Here is a 24,404-nt window from a genome sequence, read left to right on the forward strand (position 1 = left end):
ATATACATCTCAGTATTTTAATTATTCAGAGAGCTGTAATATCTCGAATGTAATGCATTCTGTGTCCTGTCGGAGAAAGAGAAAGAACGGAAGCACGTAATGATTCACACACATAGAGCACATAGAAGATCAAACACAGAACAAAGCATTTAACATGCTTCTTGAGAAACTAGTAAAATAAACGATTTTAAGATGAAGTTTATGATGTTCTACTTTAATGGCAAAATAAACTACGTGATTAAAGTGGACATTTCGAGATTAAAGTTGACATTTCCTGCTTTTTTCCCCACTGTGTGCCTATGTTTTTTGTTTGTACCCTAATACGCTTTCATATGACACTCAGACGGTGGGCTACGACTCGCCTTTTCACGGCGACTTTGATATGTGATTTCTTTTTTATTTCGGGCACTGTGTGACTTTGTGAATTTGATCTTTCGAGTTTCTCCGACACTCTGTCAGTCGATCAACTTTCTTTTGTTGATTATACCACTGTTTAAACCAACAAATAGTACATTTTTCCTTTGCCTCCACTTGGTATTCGCTGAAATTCTTATATTTTCCCCTGTGCTTTTCCCATTGTCTTTTCACAGAAGGCTATTTATATTGATTTGCATATTCAAAGAGGCGTAATTCTGGGAGGAGTTGGGGCGGGACAGAAGGCGCGTGCATGTGCGTTACTTTTCACGCTGATTGGGATTTATGTAGTGGAAGAACGTGAAAGTATGCGTGCGCACAGATTCCTGCATCTGGATTTTTCTGTGCGTACGCACAATCCCGCTTTTGTGCTTACGCCATGTTATAGTGTGAGTTCTACGCACGGCGTTATACATGAGGCCCCTGGTCTGCTTATGTAGGTCTTTTGGAGGCCTCACACCCAATTTTACCATGCTTACCAACAGTAAGCAGTTAAATTACCCACATTAATATTATGTTTACCTCAGGAAAAACAAGCCAAAAACACTGATTTTTTTTTCACAAGAAACTGTTATTATTTGTAACAGAAGCATGTAAATTCCAAACGTCAACATAAATACAGTAGTAATGGTAAGTCTAGTGTCCACTGCTGTACTGAGGCTGATTTAGTACATGTCCTTCATGTGACACTTTTCTTATAATATTTGTCATATGTAATTTATGTCCATGTATGATTTTGTTTTTGTAGGCTAACACAATGCAAGCTTTAGTGACTTCCACATTTCTCTGACACAAATGTTGACAGTTGACATTTTGCGCTCTGTGTGTAATAGTAATTGATCCCTGAACTGCAATCACCACAAGTAACAAAGACATTTCTAACGGCTAAATAACACTGAAACTAATATAAGATACTGCATGAGAGGCTCAACAATTGCCTAAGGTGATTTATAAGGATATGGGGTCTATGGTGTCCAATGTTGCACCTGGTTTAAGAGAACAAAAACAGATATGTGACCTCTGTATGAATTAACCTGCAAGTCGTTCACTACTTTAACCAGTACAGTTTTGGTACTATGATTTGTTCTAAAGCTTGACTGAAACTTACCAAGAATAGAATTTTTAAATAGTCATTTAATTATTAAAATTATTCATTATTTAGAATTTTACTTAAAAAATGCAGGTTGAGGTAGGTCTAAAGTTATATAAGTCAATATTATTTTTCTTGAGCAGGGGTTCAACTACTGCAGTCTTTATTCAATCTGGGAGGACCCCCTAGGTCAAGTACACTATCAATTAGCACATCCAAGACACTTTTGAAAAAGCCTGTTGGGACTTGTAAAGGACAGTTGAAGATTTCAGTTGAGAAATTATTCAATGGAGTTCACTCTGTTTTGAGCAAACAAATTTAATAAAAATAGCATGCTGTGGTTCAACAGGATTCCTTCTGGAGGATGCATTATATTGCTTCTAATATCATTTATTTTCTGTTTACAAAATGTGGCAAAAGCCTTACAAATTTTGCTGGAAGTTTTCAGGAGGTATTGTATTGGTTGAACTGGGTTTAGAAGACGATCAACAGTTAAAATAAAATCTTTTGGTTTCCTGCATAATCATTTAGAATTTTAGAAAAATAGGACTGCTTCTCAACACAGACTTCATTGTTCTCAGCTCTATGTGCCTATAATACTTCATAATGTGTTGTTAACTCAGTTTATGTTCAGCCCTATAGCATTTTTTCTTAAGATCTGACATTCTGCGAGCTTTCCAAGGTATTTTGGTACTGGAGGAATTCTTAACAATTTTTTCACTATGTCAGCTGTAGCTCTCATCTGAGAAAAAGTATCCTATCATACTGATAACACTGCTAAGCTTTGCTAGGACAAGCACTAAATTTGTACTGATTATAAAATTTAAATCTCCCACAATTAGGAACATATCGTAATTAGCTATTATTATAGATACTAAGTCTGAAAAAGGACACATTTTATTTTAAGGATCTACAAACTGTCAATACAAGAGTTTGCATCACTCCTTGAATAGCTATGGCAAGATACTCCAAAGACGTGAAAGTGCCAAAACTGGTATCTTTACAGATTAATCTTTTTGAGATAATACTTGTTGAACCTTTCCTACCTTGGTGCACTCAATAAACAAAATTGTGATTTTAGAGGTGCTGCTTCAATTAACACTGCCCATTCATCACTTCTGAGCCATGTTTCACTCAGTGTAAGAAAGTCTATTTTCCTATCATTAATAAGATTATTCATGTATAAAGTCTTACTGATTAATTCTCTAATATTTAGTAAAGCCATATTTAAGGTCTCGGAAAGAGCACAGCTGTATCGTAGTGTTAGAACATTTTGAAATAGCAATAGAGTTATTGGCATTTATCCCACTTTATCTGGACCTTTTAGAGAGACTATGATTTGTTTCTATAGTGCTTATAATGCTTATAGTACATATCTAAAAGTAAAACCACTGTAGAATTATTATATCCTAACACAGGTAATGATTTGCTAGTTATAGCACTGTTGCTACATAAGTCAGTCAGTCATTATCCAACCCGCTACATAAGATCATTTTATAAGTCATGAGTTGTTCACCAAACAATTAATGATAGAGATATGTATTAAATTGTGGGCATGACTCCCTCATTGTATAATGTTTTTAACACATTTATTACTAAAATTGTTTTATTACTTAAATTATGGTTTACATGCGGTGGGCTGGCGCCCTGCCCGGGGTTTGTTTCCTGCCTTGTGCCCTGTGTTGGCTGGGATTGGCTCCAGCAGACCTCCAGGACCCTGTAGTTAGGATATAGTGGTTTGGATAATGGATGAATGGATTATGGTTTACAATAACTCTCATTTTTTAACAATTTAGCTACAAGCTTGGATAGACTTGAAATATGTTTCAAATAGTAAAAGCTGACAGTCGGCATCCTTACCTAGCCAGGATGCCCTGAAGTGGAAAGAAAGAGGGAGAGAGCATGCACAGGGCGTTGTCTCCTCCAGACAGATAGATGGCAGCCCCCCTGGGGTTGCAGGAGCACCATGGTTTCCCACAGGGCATCATGGAAATTGGAGTTCTTGGACTCAGCCCCATTTGGTTCCATGAATGCTGCCAGGGAGTGTTTGAATGCTGTGGGGACTGTTTGAGCCCTACTTGTTGGGCTGTCACCTCACCCGAAGTGCTTCTGTGCTACAACTTTGGAACACCGGAAGCTTCCAGGTATATCATAAAAGGAGCTGCCTACTACTGCTCGAGCAGCCAGAGTCAGGAGGAAGGAGGATCAAGCTTGCTGGGAGGAGTGGGGGAGGCAATGATCAGGACAGAGAGACAGAAGAGAAAGACATTACAGAGAGTATTACAAGAGTATTACAGAGTGCTGTATATTGCTATGTGCTTGTACTTGTGGCTGTGGCTTGAGAATTCATTACAAAGAAGTGTTTCCTTCAATAAAAGCTCTCTTTGTGCTTTTTCATGTGTGTCTTAGCCTTTGTGTCGTGTGTTTGCGGAGCTAGAGCTCCCCCAGGTGGGCCACACTGATTACTTACCTTAGCTATATTTTCTAAATGGACCTGGATGTATCGCCTGTTCCGAGACCATGCTCAGTGCAGAAATTCTTCATCCAGACATCTGACCATCAGAGAATAGGAAGTGGTCCAGAGATGATGATCCACATAGTTGACTCCTGGGTCCCCTCTTGAGCAATGTACAGCACTCACTGGCAACTGAGAATTTTGTTTGTTCTCATATGAAAAACCACTGCACCAACATCTTTATGCTTCTCAAGGACAGACAGAGCTTTTTGAACAACACCCTGAAGACACACCCCAGGAAAGCAGGACAAAAAAATGTCTTCTGGCCAGAAGGTGCACAGTCAGGGTATCATACAATTGTGTCCCCCAAAATGACAACACTTTGGTGGGCAGCTGGCGCAGAGCTGAGAGCATCAGAATGGGTGTCATTAAGGTGGTGGCCTCTTTCTCATTGGTAATCCCGCACTCCATTCTGAGTAGAAGCAGGGCTAAAACAGATAATCACCAGCTTCAGACACAGTTGGGGTGTGGACAAAGATAGCTGACAATTGATGGAGAGAAAACCTGGCATAGGACACCCTACTCAAGGGTGACAGTAGCAAATGTGAAGCTTTAGTATCCAATCCTCCAAAGCTTTTAGTTCTTCTTTGATACTGAGAACCTCACAACTGCTGTTTTACAATGTACCAGATGATTTTATGTGGGATCATGCAGACGACAAAATAGAGTAGACACATAGAGCTTCTGCACATGACTGTTCAGCACAGAAAGTGAACTATTTGCCCATCTTCACTGTCTGACATATATTTCTTAGAAAGTTATATATAAAAAATAAACATATATAACCAATCAAAGCTACTATTACCAGAACCATTTACAGATGTACTGTCTACATCTACATCTGTTGAGAAACTCCTCAACATCCCCACCATCACTGTTCGTATCACTAGCAAGAGCTTGCAACACCTGGCCTGATGAAAAATGTTTCTTATGAGATGACATTATTATGGAGGGGGTTACTGATCACACTTACAGGTGAGTGGAGAGGAAGCATCGACACCTTTGCCAATTTGATGCTTGGATGTAATGCTAATGAAAGACCTGCCTATAACACCGTCCGAGTAATGCTCAGGATTTACGCTGGAGGCACTTTTACAGCCCGAGTGATTCTAGGTTCTAACACTTACACAAGATGCATTTGTACAGTTGCCCGAGTGACACTCAGGACTAGCGCGTTTAGCACAGTTTTCGCAGCCCAAGTAACACTCGAGTCTAACGCTAAGGAGGTTAAGATCATTTGATAGCCAAGTACAATTTTATCCACTAGATGTTAGCAGAATACCGTCTCCGTCATTACTCTGGCTTAATGCTGAAAACTGGATCATAACAGCTTATGCCAAGAGACATTACAGGTTGTTCATTTTTACATAGGATTCTGAGACTGCAAGAGGCTTGCAGTTAACTATAAGGAGGTTAGTAACATAAATACAATGATGAAATACAAGTCTTATTGAAAGCAATGCAATGTTTATCTTTACTTAGGCAAGCAAAGGCAAAAAATCATTTACAGCTCGAGTTCAATATCAAACAGATAATCAAATTCCAGTCTAAAGACAAAGTTGTGGGTAATGACAAAAAGAATGATACTGCAAGTATAAGCAGCAGAAATTCAGTTTTTTTTTGCAGGGTGGCTGAACTGATACTTTGTGATAGTCTCAGAAGTTTGGGTGGGATTCAGAGTATTGTTGCTGATAAGAGCTAGTTGAGTTGGTTTAGGTATATTGTAAGAATGCCCCCCAAGGTTCACCCTATAGCGGTGCTAGACAAATCTCACTGGCCAGAGACCCCTTGACAGACCCAGAAAACGCTGGAGGGATTACCTGTATATCTCTTGACTGCTTTGGGAACACATGGGAATTCTCCAGGAATATATAGCTTGAAACAATCTAGTCTGGGCTGCCATCTTTGGCCTGGTGCCACCATGACCTTCCCTCTTTAGGAGAAGTGGATGGGAAGATTAGATGAGAAAAATAATATTAATGTTTTATTTGATGTTAAAAATGTTTATGTTTGTTTGTTTTTGGACACTTTTATAAAATTAACCTCTATAAACTAAAGTTGATAATTTCCTGGAAATTAGAACTTATTTATTGATGACTAGAATCAAGCAATATAATATGGGCTAAATATTAAAATGGGCAAATACTGTTATCATAGTCGTGGGGCTACATAAAATGTCAATTGTGTTTGTTCAATGTTTTTAAGTGTTGTGTTTTTTTTTCTTGTATATTTTGGTTTAAAAAAATGAGAAGAAGATTTTTCAGCAAATCACAAGAATGTCACCAATTACAACACTCTACATTTTTGGAGGGGTTGTTTGTTTCCTGTTACAGTAATCCCTCCTCGATCGCGGGGGTTGCATTCCAGAACCCCACGTGAAAGGTGAAAATCCACGAAGTAGAAACCATATGTTTATATGGTTATTTTTATATTGTCATGCTTGGGTCACAGATTTGCACAGAAACAAAGGAGGTTGTAGAGAGACAGGAACTTTATTCAAACACTGCAAACAAACATTTGTCTCTTTTTCAAAAGTTTAAACATGCTCCATGACAAGACAGAGATGTCAGTTCCGTCTCACAATTAAAAGAATGCAAACATATCTTCCTCTTCAAAGGAGTGCGCGTCAGGAGCAGAGAATGTCAGAGAGAGAGAGAAAAGCAAACAATCAAAAATCAATAGGGCTGTTTGGGCTTTTAAGTATGCGAAGCACCGCCGGACAAGGCAGCTACAAGGAAGGGAGCAATGTGAAGGTAGTCTTTCAGCATTTTTTAGAGGAGCGTCCGTATCCTCTAGGCCAGTGTGCGAACAGCCCCTCTGCTCACACCCCCTCCGTCAGGAGGAGAGAATGTCAGAGAGAGTGAGAGAGACAGAGAAAAGCAAACAATTAAAAATCAATATGTGCCATTCGAGCTTTTAAGTATGCAAAGCACCATGCGGGAAGCATGTCGCTTGACAAAGCAGCTGCAAGGAAACCCAGCAAGGAAGGGAGCAATGTGAAGGTAATCTTTCAGCATTTTTAGACAAGCGTCCATATCGCCTAGGGGTGCGAACAGCCCCCCTGCTCACACCCCCTCCGTCAGGAGCAGAGAATGTCAGAGCAAGAGAGAGAGAGAGAGAAAAGCAAACAATCAAAAATCAATACGTGCTGTTTGATCTTTTAAGTATGCGAAGCACCGTGCGGGAATCATATCGCTTGACAAAGCAGCCACAGGTAAGCCCAGCAAGGAAGGGAGCAATGTGAAGGTAATCTTTCAGCGTTTTTTTGAGGAGCGGCCGTATCCTCTAGGGGTGCGAACAGCCCCCGTGCTCACAATATATTTGAGGAGTTTTATTTAATACGTAATACGCGCTCTGGTTGGGTAGCTTCTCAGCCATCTGCCAATAGCGTCCCTTGTATGAAATCAACTGGGTAAACCAACTGATGAAGCATGTACCAGAAATTAAAAGACCCATTGTCCACTGAAACCCACGAACCAGCGAAAAATCCGCGATATATATTTAAATATGCTTACATATAAAATCCGCGATAGAGTGAAGCCGCGAAAGTCGAAGCGCAATATAGCAAGGGATTATTGTATTAGGTTCCTAGTAGCACACATTAAAAGAAAAGACCATGCATTTCAAAAAAAAAGAGAGACAAGGAAGCATCAGAAAAGACCAAGATTTATTGTAAGAAACACTGCTATTATTTCATCTTCCACTGCCCATGAATGTTGGACGGCAATCTGGACTCACTGCTGAGATTGTTTGGTTCACGTTTCACAATAGCCTTGTTTAAACTGTGTTTCTGCTGTCATTTCATTATTTAGGACTTTGCCGGCTTCCATCCATTTCTCAATCTCAGTCCCAATCCACTTCCAATTGTTTCCCTCAATCTCAGTCATTTCTATCCATTTCTCAAGAGTTTTCACATTGGACTTTGTGTGTATGTGGATTTTTGTTCTTCCTCATGTAATTATATGCTATATGTTTCATGGTTACGACAAGGGAGGTTGGGTTCCGTTTTGTGTTTTTCTTTTCCATCACCGTAAATATTTGACTCTACATCAGAATCAAGAAATCTGGGGTGTGTTTAATATTTCTTCTAATAAAATTATTTTACATTTACTCAACATTTTATCTTTGACTAATTTATCTATTTTTGTACATCCAATGGGGAGCCTGAGTGGGGGGCAGGTAAGAAATTGAACGGTAAGTACAGTTTGCCGTGGCCAAGTTTGGACTTCGCTCCAGCACAGCCAGAGTGTTTAACTTGCCGTCATCTGGTTGTTACAATGTGAAAGCAGTTAAAATTTATTTTCCAAAAGAGAAAATGGAATAAAAGGTAAGAGTGTATGTACACATTTAACTTTACAGTGAGTGATATCTTTACTTATATGGAGGGGGTTAATTTTTCAGATGGTTGAAAAAAAGAGGTCAAAAAGAGAGGATGAAACAAAGGAAAACATTATAAAAGTGACTTGATGCAGGTCCTACTTATAAATACAATTTTGACAGGAGCTACCACTGGAGAATTATAGATATTCACAGAAGTAATATACAGTTATTAGTTAATGCAGCAATGTCAATGTGGAAATGCAGTAGTGGAAAGAAATTACTACAGCCCCAATTTGAATACTACACTAGCTATAAAAAGCTTTCACCTATGTCACATTTAGGTTTTTTCATATTTCTTTAAGTTATAATATGGAATGTTGATATTCTTAGGATGATTTGCCTTTGGATAACACAAAAACATTCTGTAATTAAAAATCAAAAAACAATAGCACTGATCCTTCCAAATGAGTAAAATACAGATAATTACTGATTCCATGAGAATTCACTCTACCTTGAGCCAATTCATTACAATTAATTTCATTACAAATTACTGTAACAAATTCTTATTCTATTTGAAAAAGCCCCATCATTGTACATCTGACCACTTGAATGTTTGCCAGTTCTTTCTCCAAAAATGACTCCCTCAAGTTGGATGGTGACTGTGAACAACATTTTTTACTAATACTGTATGTTTTGGTTGCAATTAGTGTTAATTTTAGGATCTGATCATGCAAATCCAAATCATTTGTATGCTCTTTTTTCATTTTAAGTGAAGGATACGGTTTATGTGATTTATTTCAGAATTAGGTATGTTTTGCACAGAGGCTTGTGGAAAATCTGATCTTCAAGGAAGAAATTTCCTTTTAAAACTGAATTAGCAACTTCTACCTTATGGCATCTCAAGCAAATATGAATTATTTAAAAGAATGCATATTGCAGAGTCAAGCTGGGAATGACCATTACGGGGTTGACATTAAAATATCTGCAATGGACATTGAATAATATTTATGAGAAATGTATGCTGCATAATGTAGGCAGAAAAAATAGTTGAAAAAGAATAATTTTATCATTTTATATATTTGCATTGACTGAATTTTATGTGACACTTTTATTTATCTGAAAATATAGTACAGCATTACAGGAACCTGTACAAAATTTAATTCTATGATACAAACAGAATTGTTTTTGTTCCTTTTCCACACATTATATCATATTAGTTTTCCAGTATCTCTGCGCATTTTTGATCAGTCATTACATTCATAGCATGAGCCTTAAAAGAAAATAAATTTAGTCTTTGGTAAATACACACAAGATAGCATTACACACAGAAAATTGTTCCTATCCACCATATCAGCTGGGTTTCACTCAAAACCCTTGCTACTTTTTGATTGTTTTTCTATTAAAAACTAATATCTTGTTATAAGAGGTGATTGTAGATTGCTTTAAGATAATTTTTAACATAGTTATTTAGTTTCATTTTTACTTATTCCTTTTATTTAGTTTAAGTTTTATTTATTTATTTTTCCTTTTTAGTATTTTAAATAAATGTTTATACCTATTGTATTTGCATTCTCTTATATTTGGCACAGTAGTCAATTTCATGATCTCTAAAATGATCATATTATGTATTCTGCAAAATCATATTGCCTACCTTATAAACATATGTTGAAAAGTGAACAGCAGGAGTGAATCAAATTACTTTACCCTGAAATATTCCCTTGATGGTAAGCATGCGAGAAGTTAAATGTATTGAAAACATATTTTTATATGAGGTAGCCCTCATGGTAGCTCTTCAGAGCAAGAGAAATATGAAGAGAACAAACCAAAGCAAAAAATTACACTATTGTTATGCAAGAGATGAAAACAAGGGGCATACACAGTCCCAAAAAAGAACAACAAAATGAACCTATTGTTCCACTAGACCTAACTATACTTTGTCTATCAACTGGAGTGACAAAGTACCACACAAGTTCACCCTTTATCTGTCTCTGCCACTATCTGTAGCCAGACCTCTTTTCCTTCCTCCAGAAGAATGTATGTCGTACCTCTTCTGTCATCTATGTAATGACGGGACTATGGGCTGGAAGGTGGCTTCAAACAGGACTTCTCTGTAAGTACCCAAATTTCTTTCAAGGTCAAATGCATAATAACTTTTGCTCCAGGGCAGTGTCAGCATAATGGGGGGCATTAGCATACATAGCCTGCCTAAACTGAATTATTTGCCCTCCTAAAACATACCGTAAGCTTTTGTTATATTTTAAACATAACATATAGAAGTAATAAATATATCAGGATGTTTGCTTAATAACTGCAATCACATTGCTTGTCCCCTGAGGATAAAAAAGGCTTTCATGATGTGACAAACTTTGTATATCTTAGAAACTATGGTTGTCTTGATGTGACAAACAATGTATATCCTGAACTTAGCAGTAGTCAAAACTGTAGAATCAGAGTTCTTTAGTTGCATGTCGATGTCTCTTGTCACAAACTGAATAGATCTGAAATGAGAAACAGTTCAGAGTTTGTTTGAATACCACAAAACTATCACAACAATGTTCACTGCAATGGCAGTCCCTTTGCTGGCTTAGGTATTTTGTGGTTCTGCCACAACTTATGAAAACTCCTTTTCTGACATGTACAAATGTGTTTTCAGAACAGAAACATACAGTACTAGAAAAGCAAGCTTGCATATGAGGAGGATTTGGCAAAGAATGTATGAAAGGGTAGAGTTTTGTAGAAGTTCCACTATGCCTGCTGTAGTTGTGTTCAACTGTTTTACCTGTTGATATAGATTCAATTTTTGCTTATTTACTGTAGACAGTCAGTTTACAATGAGCACTAGGCAGTAATTGGATTGGAAAATAGTTTATTCTTTGAAGAGAACTTTTAATTTTTCTTGTTATGGTATCCACAGTTAATGGATGCAACAAAACTATCTTCATTGACATTTAGGTGCCAGACATGAGCATATTATGTAACTCTTTAGATCAGGCTTGGATATGCCCTACATATAGCAACTTCCAATAATTTCATTCATGTTAAGGGTGTTCACTTGTTAAAACAACATTTACCATCTACTCATTGGCTAATACTTCTCTTCTCCAGGAACATTATTCTGAAACTTTGTATAGCAATTCATCCATCCATCCATCCATTTTCCAACCCGCTGAATCCGAACAAAGGGGTCTGCTGGAGCCAATCCCAGCCAACACAGGGCACAAGGCAGGAACCAATCCCGGGCAGGGTGCCAACCCACCGCAGGACACACACAAACACATCCACACACCAAGGCCAATTTAGAATCGCCAATCCACCTAACCTGCATGTCTTTGGACTGTGGGAGGAAACCGGAGTGCCCAGAGGAAACCCACGCAGACACGGGGAGAACATGCAAACTCCACACAGGGAGGACCCAGGAAGCGAACCCAGGTCCCCAGGTCTCCCAACTGCGAGGCAGCAGGGCTACCCACTGTGCCACCGTGCTGCATAGCAATTCATGATAATCCTTAATTCAATTGCCAGTTTAGGTTCAAGGTCACTAAGGCAACTTCTCAGCTGCAAATCCCCTTAGTACCACAGCATGGCCACAGATAATCTTTTCTGGAACCATGCACCCACTAGTGACTAGGAGGGAATTTTCATCTTGAACATGTTCTGTTTTTTAGAGCATAGTCAGTGTCCCTGACACATGCAAGGTAGCCTACTAAGAAAAGCATTGCATGGTTCTCACCATTTCCTCCATCTGTGTGTGTGTGTGTCTCTCCCACTTTCATTTGTATTGGTGCAACTCTCTAATGGCCTACAAGTTGTCCTCTACCTTAGCGTTCCTGCAATAAACACAGAAGATCTCACCTGCTGCTAGTGGTAGTAGTTCATCTCTGTCTTTCAACGCTACATGGCTTTCATGGGAGTATATTTTTGAAAAATAGGTTCTTTTATTGCAAAGCTCAACTTAATTATCATGTGTGAAAAGTAATTCTTTTTTGCTTTTTTGCATGTCTCCCATAGATTAGTGGCAATAGTACAATACCAACAACGGATAAATTAGTTAATGAATGCAATATCATATATTGAACTAAATACATATTAATTTTAAGAAATTATATACATGAAATAATCATGCAATTGTCGTTATGAGTGGGTGTTGATTCACCTTATGACAGCTATTAAACTGCTTTTAAATGTAGAATTAATTGTTAAAGGATTGGTAATGTTTCCTAGAAAGGAAGAGAGAGAGAGACAAGTGACTGGGTCATATGGCTGAGGTATTTAATAATATTGTTGTCCTTTCTAAGGCAGCGTTTGTTATATAATTCTCCTGAACAGAATGGTGCCATGTTTAAGTATGTGATGTCATGAACTGCAAGTATTGCAATTGGGATAAATGCCCAGAATAAGAGCTAACAGATTTTACTTTGAGAAGAGAAGAGAAAAACATAAAGTAAATAGGGAGAAGCAGGTGTAACATCAATCAATGGATAAACCTGGTTAGAACATTCGTCGCTCCAAATTTGACCTCTCATAAGGCGTATGTGCTTGTTCCCAGAGAAATGGAACAAGGGCAGTCTGAGCTCAGATGAATATTTAACAGATGTGTAAGGGGGAAGCATGGTGATGAAACAAATAAAGCATAAAAATTATATTCATTTTAATAACAGTACCACCCCTAGCCAAACCAGCGGAAATCATCTTTTCTTTTCTGGGCTTCTGACTGGAGTTACCTTGAGGACATTTCTCTTCTCATTAATGGAAAATTACCACAACACGTGACTGTCAACGGCATTAATTTGATGATTCGTGAAATAGCAATAACCTCAATATTTCCACCATTCTGCTCAGTTGATGTGGTTGTCACTTTGCATTATATGTCAGTGATGTTATATGATATGGCAGGTTACACTATATGGTTAAAATTAGAGTAGTTGGGGGGGGGGTGTTATCTGACTCAAGTCAAGTAAACCAAAAACATTTACTCCAGTGTAGATCCTGAATTGCAGTCATCTGCAAACCCCCAACAGGCCCATCCATATTGGTCATAGGCCTCATGCACAGTGCATGATCTATGTATAGGAAGAAGCAACTCTGAGCAAGGAGAGCTTATAAGTAGGGCAAGCCTGCCCCAGATGCACAACCAATATTCTAGTGTGGCTAATCAAGTGGTCTTTCTAAGGATAGCAAGCTACCTTAAAGAACAAAGAAAATCAACAAGTATCAACTGAAAAGGAGAGTAGAAGAGAGACTGAGGAACAAAATTCCTTTACATTCATTAAAACACAGCAACAACAATGTCCTGAACTAAGTTAGAAGTGGTTGTGACAAGGTATTTAATTTGGCATGGATTGGTGGAGGAGATGAGCTCTTGAAAATGAGGAGAGGGAGGTCTGAGGGGGTCATTGCCAAAATATATATATATATATATATATATATATATATATATATATATATATATATATATATATATATATAATGCCATTGGTGTGCAGATATTCTTTTGAGGACATCATGTCTATTACAATAATGAAAATTATCAAATCCAATATAAGGCTAGAGTCTCAAGAAAAATAAAAGGATAAAGGACAGCTTTATGCGACACCTCTCTTTGTACAAAAGAGTTGAGTGATATCAAAAATGGCAACATAACTGCTAATGGGGAGGAATAAAGAGTTCTGATCATTTTAATAAATTCTACCCCAAAACCATCAAACTTAGAACCTGACAAAAATGCCTAAGGTCAAAGCTGTCTTTTTGTCCAATGATAGAAGGGAAGCCAGATACAGTGCATCCAGAAAGTATTCACAGCGCATCACTTTTTCCACCTTTTGTTATGTTACACCCTTATTCCAAAATGGATTAAATTCATTTTTTTCCTCAGAATTCTACACACAACACCCCATAATGACAACGTGAAAAAAAAGTTTGAGGTTTTTGCAAATTTATTAAAAATAAAAAAAACTGAGAAATCCCATGTACAGAAGTATTCACAGCCTTTGCTCAATACTTTGTCGATGCACCTTTGGCAGCAATTACAGCCTCAAGTCTTTTTGAATATGATGCCACAAGCTTGGCACACCTATCCAAGGTCAGTTTCGCTCATTCCTCTTTGCAGCACCTCTCAAGCTCCATCAGGTTGAATGGGAAGCATCGGTGCACAGCCTTTTTAAGATCTCTCCAGAGATGTTCAATTGGATTCAAGTCTGCGCTCTGGCTGGGCCACTCAAGGACATTCACAGAGTTGTCCTGAAGCCACTCCTTTGATATCTTGGCTGTGTGCTTAGGATCATTGTCCTGCTGAAAGATGAACCGTCGCCCCAGTCTGAGGTCAAGAGCGCTCTGGAGCAGGTTTTCATCCAGGATGTCTCTGTACATTGCTGCAGTCATCTTTCCCTTTATCCTGACTAGTCTCCCAGTCCCTGCCGCTGAAAAACATCCCCACAGCATGATGCTGCCACCACCATGCTTCACTGTAGGGATGGTGCCAGGTTTCCTCCAAACGTGACGCCTGGCATTCACACCAAAGAGTTCAATCTTTGTCTCATCAGACCAGAGAATTTTCTTTCTCATGGTCTGAGAGTCCTTCAGGTGCCTTTTGGCAAACTCCAGGCGGGCTGCCATGTGCCTTTTACTAAGGAGTGGCTTCCGTCTGGCCACTCTACCATACAGGCCTGATTGGTGGATTGCTGCAGAGATGGTTGTCCTTCTGGAAGGTTCTCCTCTCTCCACAGAGGACCTCCGGAGCTCTGTCAGAATGACCATCGGGTTCATGGTCACCTCCCTGACTAAGGCCCTTCTCCCCTGATCGCTCAGTTTAGATGGCCGGCCAGCTCTAGGAAGATTCCTGGTGGTTTTGAACTTCTTCCACTTACGGATGATGGAGGCCACTGTGCTCATTGGGACCGTCAAAGCAGCAGAAATTTTTCTGTAACCTTCCCCAGATATGTGACTCGAGACAATCCTGTCTCGGAGGTCTACAAACAATTCCTTTGACTTCATGCTTGGTTTGTGCTCTGTGCTCTGACAACTGTGGGACCTTATATAGACAGGTGTGTGTCTTTCCAAATCTTGTCCAATCAACTGAATTTACCACAGGTGGACTCCAATGAAGCTGCAGAAACATCTCATGGATGATCAGGGGAAACAGGATGCACCTGAGCGCAATTTTGAGCTGCATGGCAAAGGCTGTGAATACTTATGTACATGTGCTTTCTCAATTTTTTTATTTTTAATAAATTTGCAAAAACCTCAAGTAAACTTTTTTCACGTTGTCATTATGGGGTGTTGTGTGTAGAATTCTGAGGAAAAAAAATGAATTTAATCCATTTTGGAATAAGGCTGTAACATAACAAAATGTGGAAAAAGTGACGCGCTGTGAATACTTTCCGGATGCACTGTATGTTCAATTTGCAGCTACATCAACCAGTGGGCTCCTTTTCTTGTCTGAAGTGTGACTATTGACAATTGAAATGATAAATTATTTTTTTTCTGGTGGAAATAGCAGTATTTAACATCTGGTAAAGCGGTTAAAAAATTAATTCCAAAATGCAGATACAAGTTCTGAATAAAGACTATTGGGGAATGACAATTTTCCTTAACTTATACAATTCAAAGGCTCATGAAGTTCAGTCATCAAGAAAGAGTACCCTAGAGATGTTTTTTAATTTCAGTTAATTTATTGGTAATGAGCCTTTCATTAGTTTTGATAAACAAAATAGATGCATGAGTCACAGCCATGAAACCTAAAAGTGGATAATTAATTAGTTTTTTTTTCTGAACACATACCATCACACCCATGAGAAATGGATCATGAATTTAGCCTTTTAGTGTAGCAGGGACTTTAAGTTGAGTTTCACTTGAGTTATAAGTTATTCAAATTCAGGGTCAACCACACAAGGACATGAGAAATGTGACCCAAGCTTAGATCATCCACAAAGCTATACTTAAAGTAGTTCATTTAGTAAGATAAATGTTTGCCAAATACCAGCATTTTGAATTAGAGAAGAATTAAACCTCCAATAAGCAGAAGGAGATGAAATCATCAGAAAAGGAACCATTGTTAAGACCACATTTTTGGTAGGAAAAAGAAGTAAAGGAAGATGAGATATTTTGAACAAATGACACAAGAGACTCAAAAATAATTTAGTCAATTCTAGACTGGGAATCATGACGATAGTTAAGAGGAGTATTCTTTAGTAGGAGGGTTCCTTAAACAAAGTCTGTCAATCATATTTAACTTGGAAGTGAAGTTGTTAAGGTGTAGAGTCAGGAGTACGTTGATAAATAAAGTCTGGAGAATAATCAGAGGGTGGTTTATATATGGGTTTGTGTCACTAGTTAGAAATATTTCAAAGCCTTTGTAATTTTTAACTTGACCAGTAAGGTTTGGCGGGACAGACAATTAGTAAGAATTCAGGCAGTAAGCAAAACATAGCACAACCCTTTTAACACTGATCTTCAGTAACAAATAACTTAATATGAGGTTCTCATCAAAACTTGACCTGAATGTTTTAAGTTGTAGAAAAGCAACAATTCCAAAAACTACCAAACCCAAATACAAAGTAATATTTTTTTTGGAATCCAGTCATGCTGCGTCCATCATCTACATCTGTTGCCCAATCTGCATCACTATAGTCTTGTAATTTTAATTGATCTTCACATTTTCTATAACATATAGGATAGTCAGCAGTTCCTTTCAAATATTGTAACACATGTTTTGCTGTCACCCACTGTTGAGCACTTGGTTTAGACAAGTACTGTGATAGTTTACTGTTGACAAAACTTAAGTCTGGTCTAGTACATGTCATTAAATAGATCAAATTGCCAACTAGTTCTCTAAACCTTTTGGGATCAACTGACTTATATTCCTGGTTTTGATCTAGCTTCGGCTCACATGGTGTTGCTCTTGTTTTACATTCTGTCCAGTCAAACCTTTCCAAAATGTTCTTAATATATCCCTCTTGGTCCATTTTTATAACATCATCTCCTTGCTTAAAGTTAATTCCTAAGAAATGTTTCTGTTTTCCCAGGTCTTTCATTCTAAACTTCTCTGTTAGCATTTCTTTTACATTTTTTCATTACCTCTTCATCACTTGCAGCTAGTATCAAATTGTCAACCCAAATAATGATTGTTATTTTGTCATATCCAGTTTCTTTGGTATACACACAATGGTCAGCTGGATTTTGTATGAATCTATTTTTACACAAGTGATCATGTAAAATTTTGTACCAATTCCTGCCTGACTGTTTTAACCCATACAATGATTTCTCCAATTTGCATACTAATTTCTCTCCTTTCTCAGAATCAACCTCAAATCCTTCTGGCTGTTCCATATACACTTCACAGTGTATCGGTGCATGCAAGTATACAGTTTTTACATCCATCTGATGTAACAACATACCATTCTGTGCAGTTATTTGGATCAAAACTCTTATGCTTGTCCTATTTGCAGTTGGAGAAAAAGTCTCTTTATAATCTACTCCTGCCACCTGATTGTACCCTTTAGCTACATACCTTGCTTTGTATGTCTCAGAACCATCAGGATTGCTCTTAATGGCATATACCCATCGACTGCATTTTTACCCTTAGGTAAGGTGGATAATGAGAAAGTCTTATTTTCTTTCAATGAGTTAATTTCTTCTTTCATTCAATGAGTTAATTTCTTCTTTCATTGCATTCTTCCACTCACTGGATTGATTGGAATTTACTGCTTCTGTAAATGTTTGTGGCACCTTACTTATAATATTGTAACAATAATCAATATTAACTGTTGTTTGGTCGTTGTTATCTATATCAAATACATAATCATCCAAGTACGCTGGCTTCCTGTGCTCTCCGCTGAGATAGTGTGCACCTGGATTGGCTTGTGAATTGTCTTGGTTACCTGCTTCACTTTGATTTCCATGAACTTGTACTGGCTCATCAGTAATGTCAGAACTACCAATAATTTTGCTAATCTGCCTAGTACAGTATTACCCTTCCTCAGGTCATAATCATCACTGTCATCAATCTGTTCAGTTTGTGTGCTCTGCTCTATCCTACCCTTCTCAATAAATTTCACTTGGTCTGTGCTTTAGGACCCTGCCAGTATCTAGATAGTAGATTATGTAGGCTGGGCTATATTTGTCATATCCAACAAAAATACCTTTCTCACACCACTGTGTTTCTTCTTTTTGTCTTGTTTGTATGCATAGAATACTGACCCAAACTTATGCATCCCAGAAACATTAGGCTTTTTCCCTGTCAACAGAAAGTATGGTGTCTGTTTGGTGCGATTACAGTAGCACCTGTTCCTGATTATTGCTGCTGTTTGCACTGCATACATCCATAGCTCTTTGGGGAGGTTACTCTCAATGAGCATGCAGCTGGTGCAAATAGTGTCAAATAGTGTTCTCCACTGTTGTTCAGCAGTACCATTCTGGTGAGGTGAGTAAGGTGCAGACATTTCATGCCTGATACCATGTTTGGTCAGCAGTGATTTAAAGCTTTCAGACATAAATTCCGTACCATTGTCTGACCACACACATTTGAATTTCCCATAAGGGGCACTGTCAGCAATAAACTTCTCCAAAGCTTCCATGGTACCACTTTTATCCTTTAAAAAATAGATAAATATTACAATGGAAAAGTCATCAGTGAATACCATCACATATTTATACCCCCACCCCCTTTGATTCTGGTCAATTGAACCTGCTAAATCTGTGTGAACTAATTCAAGTACTTCTTTGGCTCTTTTTCAGGACATCTGTTTCTACTGTTGGTAAATTTTCCCTGAATGCAAACTTCACAGGTAAGACTGGTCTTATCACCTCTACCCTTGATTTTTAACCCATCAACAACATGTTGCAGCTTCAATATGTCATTATAATTACAATGGCCAAGAAGTTCATGCCATGTCTGCACATCCTGACAACTTTTACAACTGTTTTTACCGTGTTGAAGAAGTACAGTCTGTTATACTCTTTGATGTCAAATGAATTACCGTCTTTGAGCTGAATTATATCTCTGTCTTGCTGGAAGATCACGCTGGCTCCACTGGCCGTCGCTTTTTTTACTGAGAAAATGTCCTGTGGGTACGAGGGAATGTATAGTGCTTCTCTGAGTGTCGCTGTTCACTGTTCTCCTCTGCTGTCAATCAGCTCCACTTCCACATCTCCTCTTCATTGCACGATTCCTCTGGTTTTGGTTCAGCCAGCTCCATGGTGTGCCTCCCTGGTTGGAACGTGTCATCAAATGTCTTAAACCTTTTGATGTCTGTAATGATGTGGGATGTTGCTCCTGTGTTAACCATCAAGCCTTTCAGCTTCAGCCTTGGCTGGCTCCGGTTTTCACTTGTCTTGAAAGCATATGTGTGTTTGGTGTTTGCTTTGCAATTGCTTCGCATTGTCATTGTCCTGCCATCTCCTTCGGCACATTGCATCTCTGTGTGTCTTACTTTGGCAATAGCTGCACCACTGGGTCTGTTCAGAATGCTTTTTCAGACATGCTCTGGCTATATGTCCTTTCTGACCACAACTATAGCATATAATATCCGCTCGGCTTTGTGCTGGTGCGCTGGGCCTTTCTTGTCTCTGTACTCTCATCACATGAGATGTCACATCTGATGCACAAACACTGTATTTCTCCATGTCTTCATAACTTCTCAATTTTACTTTAAAGTCTGCAAAGGTCATAGTCTCATTGTTATGGGTCACATACACAGTAAATGGCTTAAATGTTTCTGGAAGGCCCTTCAAAATCATTGCTATCAGGAGACCATCACTTAATGTTTCCCCCGCACTTCTTAGCACTGTAATGGCGTTCTCTGTGTGTATTATATAATTGGTTACGCTTTCTCCATGTGCCTTCTGTAATGTGGTCAACTCAGTGTACAAACTAATTATTTGTGGCTTGCCCTTACCAGCGTAATAGTCTCTTAAGATTTTTTGTGCTTTTCTACCGTCATCTGCAGCTTCTCGCATAATGATGGAGAGGCTCTCATCGTCTTGAAACAGTATTAATTCAGCATAGGCCTCACCATTTCTTTCGGCGTCTTCCTCTCTGTCTTTATCTTCACTTGGCTCGTGCAGTATCGTCTCTTTTAACCCTTGTAACCGAAGATGGCCCAAAAATGTTGTTTCCCACAGTTTATAGTTCTTCTCTTCTCCATCGAACACTAACCTATAATAATAATAATAATAATATAATAATAATAATGATAATAATAATGCATTTTATTTATAGGGCACTTTACATTAGTAGTAAATCTCAAAGTGCTACATAAAAAAGTTTAAACAAAGGCAAAGCAAGATAAAAACAGAAATAAAACAACAATAAGAGAATGGTTACCCAGTTCTCTCTTTTTAATTCCAGTACCCCGTGCGTCTGCAGTACCCGCCATGCCATTTTACTCGAAATTTCTTGCCAATCAACTCACGCGTGTCCTGAGTCCATAACCTGTTGACAAGTAGACTAAATGTCCTTGCGATGGAAAGAAAACTATTAACAACGTACGCTTGGGTAATATACTGACGTCTAAAGAATAACAACTGTCTCTGAAGCTTCTTGACCAAGGTAAAATACACTGGTCATGCAGTCTTCTTTTTATTATAAAAAAAGAAAAAAATCTTTTACATGCACATGCGCACCACCATGCACCAAACTCACACGAGTACTCAACAAAGGGAACACACACACTAGCTATTGAAATAAAATGTCATTTGAAGCATTTCCGTTTTGACTCTTTTGAGAAAATGCATTCTCAATGCTCTACTTTTTGTAGTAGACACTTAACAGACTTTTGGCTAATTCACATAAAACTATATCAACTTTAATACAAAGTATATGCCATTTAAAAATTGACTAGCTGCAAGTGATATTCTGTCATAAATTACTTACACACTGCCTAGCTATCTGTAGGGCATTTTTTCAGAATAACAGAAATTCAGCTCTAGTTTCAAATGAAGTATCTCTTTCTCCCCCTGGGAATATATAAACTGAAAACCAAATGACTGAGAAAGTAAAAACCAGTATGGGAATCCAAATTTGTCATTTAAAAATGTTTTATTGGCATATGTTTGCCTCATTCTAGATTTGGCTCACTGTCCAAATTCAGATGAATTTGCCATTGGCTATTTAGCAAAACAGATTCACAACATATGTGTGTTTCTATTCTTTTTAGATGAGATAAAACAATAAGAAATTATTAGCTAAAATATAGAATACATACTACTGCAATCAGTATTGTCATTCATAACAGTGTGTTTATGACATTTCCTTGAATTCTTTGTTGGAGAACAGCTATGGTCATGTCAGTGACTAAAGATAAGAGGGAATGAAAGAGGTGCAAATGTCACCTACTCTTCCTCAGCTTGGGCTGAAGTGGGAATACACAATAATCTGAAACATACATGGGAAGAAAGATGTTGTCCTCTGAAAATCCCCTATCACCTTATTTTATATAATTTACTTTTACAGTATTATTTTATGCAGTGTCAGACACATGGAAGTAGGGGGCATCAACAGGGCAATGCTACCATTAGAAGGCACTGTCGTTATTCATGACATCAGTTCCTTTGGCCTCAAATGAGAAATCCTAACCCTTTGTTATATCTGACCACACATAAGGAGCATCACTGCTGGAGGTCATCTTTCATTTTTGGAACCTGTGCCTGAATTATCACCTCAGTGCACCATATGCAATTGTTATGCAAGGTGCAACAATCTGCATAGTCTTATTATTTTTTGTATTTTCTTTCACTATTTTAAATTTATTATGCAGATCATGCTCTCATGGTACCCCAACCCTTCTCTTGTGCTTTTGTCTCTTATTACAGCAGCAACATCTTAAAAGGGTTTTCTGAAGGAAAACTCTTACCCTAACAGTTATTATTCTAGTAAGGTTTGCACAGGAAAATACATACATGTTTTAGTAACTACAGACAGAATATGATTAAATGTAGAATATTCAAGTAGCAGCATTCAAGCTTTGGACTTGGGTTAGACTGGGTTAAACTGTAGTGGTTGACCTAATACTCGAAGAAGGGTAGCTTTGACAGCAGCCGAGATGATCCTACCCCTCTCTCTTTCCGTCTATGAGGATTTAATAATTATGGACAAATTGGTATATCAGAAGTGCTTACTGGGTTGAATAAAAATTTGGGGGTGGCCTTGTTTTTGTATTTTTTTATTGAGGCCATTAAATAACTGTAGACAGTCATCAAAAAACTGTTTGAATTTTAGGTTGTTGTAAGCAAACTTGAAAACTGGATATGTTCAATTAGAACTGCCAGTTGCCTTTAAAACTGGCAGGTGCTGAGGCAATCTGATTCTACAAGAAATTCTGCCCCAATGCAGAATTAAAAATGTAACAAATAATTTTTATATTATACTCAGGGAAGCCACATTTGAATCTTGTAGAAATTACTAATTTGTGAAAGAAATGATCTAAAAAGAAATTAGCTCTAAATCCAGATTTTTGACCAAGATGAATTAAACTATGTGAATGTGAATATCAATGTGAATTTCCCCTTGGCATTAATAAAGTATCTATCTATCTATCTATCTATCTATCTATCTATCTATCTATCTATCTATCTATCTATCTATCTATCTATCTATCTATCTATCTATCTATCTATCTATCTATCTATCTATCTAAACAGCACTAAAAAGGTTCAGATTGACAAAATGTCTTATAGTAAAGCATGGTAGGATAAAGTAAGAAGAAGTAATAGTTACTCGGAATTCCAAACTTGACAAAAACGTACAAAACTTAGATAGACATCACTGGAAAGGCAAGAAAGGCAAGGCTGGGCCCAGTACATAACAATGCCTCAACCAAAACAGTAAGTATAAATACAATACGTACTGAAACTTTATAAAGGTAATAGTGGTAGGATAATTGGGAAATATAGGCATTAATGTTGGGCACAACTCCATAGTAGAGATGCACAAATTTGAAAACTATGTATGGCATAGGCATCTTATGAAGCTGCAAGCTTGAAGGGTAGAAAATGATTCATATTGTTTTGGCCAATATTTATTTGTCTTAGCCAGGGAAGATTGTCAGAAAAATGTACTGTCTTTCAGGGTTCCAAGATGGTCACTCATTCATTGGTCACAAACCCACCCTACCACCCTACCACCAACACAAAAAATGGTGATGCAGAAAGGTAAAAATGATAATAAAAATTATTAATAAATGTCTAGGGACAATAATTTCTTAAAAACTTTCAAACATATGAAATAACCCAAAATGCAAAAATGTATTTAACAACAAAGTAATTAATATCTGAATTATAACAGGAAAGTGTTCAAATGTTTCTTAAATGCACTGAGGGAATTAACGGTTTAAATTAATTTACAAGTTCATTTCAGCAGTCCAGAACTACAAATGAAAAGATTACAAATTCCGTTTTGATGCCAAGTGGAAGTAGTGTCATCAGATGCCATTCATTAGCAGACCTGAGTGCGTGGAAAAAAGCATAGGTCCAAATGAGGGCCTCCAAATAAGTAGGGGCTAAACCGTTGACTGCCTTGTAGGCAAGCATCAATGACTTGAACTTGATTCATACTGCTACAGGGACCCAGTCATTATGAGTGGCACCTTTTATTAATTTGTTTTGGTGTGTTCTGCCCAAGATACAGTGTATTTTGTTAGTAGTTTTCGGGCTCAGAGTATTAAATGGTGCACCTCATGTGTGATTAGAGGCTCTTTTGAAAAGCTTAGAATTATTTACTGCTGTTTTCACTGTTATTTTGGGGATAATTACGTGGTTGTTTCTGAGGTAATCTTTCCTGTGCTGCTCCAGAAGTGCGTGACTGGTGACATCATTGACATTACCATATGAAGACCACCATATGCATCTGTGGCTTATCTGACATTAATTTAAATAGCATTTTTGTGATTTGTATTTTTCGTAACTCCTGCCGGTTCAAATCCCGTAAATGCCAAAAAGGGACTCTGCTCTGTTGGGCCCTTGAGTAAGGCCCTTAACCTGAAATTGCTGAGCGCTTTGAGTAGTGAGAAAAGTGCTATATAAATGCAAAAAATGATGATTATTATTATTATTATTACTTTTGTCTTTGATTTT

This window comes from Erpetoichthys calabaricus, chromosome 5 (genome assembly GCF_900747795.2).
Source record: "Erpetoichthys calabaricus chromosome 5, fErpCal1.3, whole genome shotgun sequence".
In the NCBI taxonomy this organism is placed as follows: Eukaryota; Metazoa; Chordata; class Cladistia; order Polypteriformes; family Polypteridae; genus Erpetoichthys; species Erpetoichthys calabaricus.